The 2088-nt window shown below is 56.1% G+C and overlaps 2 non-coding genes across 2 annotated transcripts in view; both read right to left on the bottom strand.

The window, feature by feature from the left end:
* The window catches only part of LOC126311288 (large subunit ribosomal RNA), a 4221-nt gene extending 3887 nt beyond the window's left edge, over positions 1–334 (bottom strand). Inside the window, exon 1 of the ribosomal RNA XR_007554492.1 lies at positions 1–334. This exon is cut by the window's left edge and continues 3887 nt beyond it. This is a non-coding gene — a ribosomal RNA (large subunit ribosomal RNA).
* A 188-nt stretch (positions 335–522) lies between these two features.
* LOC126311267 (5.8S ribosomal RNA) lies at positions 523–677 on the bottom strand. The gene has a single exon (XR_007554473.1). It is a non-coding gene; the product is annotated as a 5.8S ribosomal RNA (ribosomal RNA).
* Positions 678–2088: the final 1411 nt, after the last annotated feature.

Below are 2088 nucleotides of genomic sequence, written 5' to 3'. Positions count from 1 at the left end.
TAGTCTCAGATGGAGTTTACCACCCACTTGGAGCTGCACTCTCAAGCAACCCGACTCGAAGGAGAGGTCCCGCCGACGCTCGCACCGGCCGCTACGGGCCTGGCACCCTCTACGGGCCGTGGCCTCATTCAAGTTGGACTTGGGCTCGGCGCGAGGCGTCGGGGTAGTGGACCCTCCCGAACACCACATGCCACGACAGGCGGCAGCCTGCGGGGTTCGGTGCTGGACTCTTCCCTGTTCGCTCGCCGCTACTGGGGGAATCCTTGTTAGTTTCTTTTCCTCCGCTTAGTAATATGCTTAAATTCAGCGGGTAGTCTCGCCTGCTCTGAGGTCGTTGTACGAGGTGTCGCACGCCACACCGCCAGCCGGCTGTGCACGCTACCGAGAAAGCACCGGTATGCGAACCGCCAGGCGACGGGCGCGCATCGCACGTTTAAGGAGACGCGGCCGGCCACACAGGCGACCACGACACTCCCAGGCGCCCGAAGCGGGACAAACGCCGCGCGCTTCAGTATACGTAGCCGACCCTCAGCCAGACGTGGCCCGGGAACGGAATCCATGGACCGCAATGTGCGTTCGAAACGTCGATGTTCATGTGTCCTGCAGTTCACATGTCGACGCGCAATTTGCTGCGTTCTTCATCGACCCACGAGCCGAGTGATCCACCGTCCTGGGTGATCTTTATCTTTTCAGTTCTCCACCGTCTCTTTCAAGACAGTTGCAGAGGCGGGACTGAGGCGTTTGACGGCCCCTGTTCCATTACTTTGTGTCCAACGGCCTGACGGCCGATGGGCGTCGTACGGCTCCACACCGGAGCGGACAGGCACTCGGGCGAAAGTCATTCAAAACCGGCGCCAGGCGCCAGGTGCCGCAGGCCAGCCGCTCCAGAGCTTCAGCGCTCGTACCACACAACAACACTTGCGCTAGTTTTGAGAGGCACGCGTGGTTCCGCACGCGGCGCACGGCTACTGCCGTACAGGTAGCGTGTTGCGCGACACGACACGCACATCGAAAGACATGCAGTCTAGTCGGTAATGATCCTTCCGCAGGTTCACCTACGGAAACCTTGTTACGACTTTTACTTCCTCTAAATGATCAAGTTTGGTCATCTTTCCGGTAGCATCGGCAACGACAGAGTCGATGCCGCGTACCAGTCCGAAGACCTCACTAAATCATTCAATCGGTAGTAGCGACGGGCGGTGTGTACAAAGGGCAGGGACGTAATCAACGCGAGCTTATGACTCGCGCTTACTGGGAATTCCTCGTTCATGGGGAACAATTGCAAGCCCCAATCCCTAGCACGAAGGAGGTTCAGCGGGTTACCCCGACCTTTCGGCCTAGGAAGACACGCTGATTCCTTCAGTGTAGCGCGCGTGCGGCCCAGAACATCTAAGGGCATCACAGACCTGTTATTGCTCAATCTCGTGCGGCTAGAAGCCGCCTGTCCCTCTAAGAAGAAAAGTAATCGCTGACAGCACGAAGGATGTCACGCGACTAGTTAGCAGGCTAGAGTCTCGTTCGTTATCGGAATTAACCAGACAAATCGCTCCACCAACTAAGAACGGCCATGCACCACCACCCACCGAATCAAGAAAGAGCTATCAATCTGTCAATCCTTCCGGTGTCCGGGCCTGGTGAGGTTTCCCGTGTTGAGTCAAATTAAGCCGCAGGCTCCACTCCTGGTGGTGCCCTTCCGTCAATTCCTTTAAGTTTCAGCTTTGCAACCATACTTCCCCCGGAACCCAAAAGCTTTGGTTTCCCGGAGGCTGCCCGCCGAGTCATCGGAGGAACTGCGGCGGATCGCTGGCTGGCATCGTTTATGGTTAGAACTAGGGCGGTATCTGATCGCCTTCGAACCTCTAACTTTCGTTCTTGATTAATGAAAACATACTTGGCAAATGCTTTCGCTTCTGTTCGTCTTGCGACGATCCAAGAATTTCACCTCTAACGTCGCAATACGAATGCCCCCGCCTGTCCCTATTAATCATTACCTCGGGTTCCGAAAACCAACAAAATAGAACCGAGGTCCTATTCCATTATTCCATGCACACAGTATTCAGGCGGGCTTGCCTGCTTTAAGCACTCTAA

Source organism: Schistocerca gregaria, unplaced genomic scaffold (assembly GCF_023897955.1).
Source record: "Schistocerca gregaria isolate iqSchGreg1 unplaced genomic scaffold, iqSchGreg1.2 ptg000409l, whole genome shotgun sequence".
Taxonomy (NCBI): domain Eukaryota; kingdom Metazoa; phylum Arthropoda; class Insecta; order Orthoptera; family Acrididae; genus Schistocerca; species Schistocerca gregaria.
The sequence above is the reverse complement of the archived record's forward strand: the minus strand, read 5'-3'. Positions and strand labels throughout refer to the sequence as shown.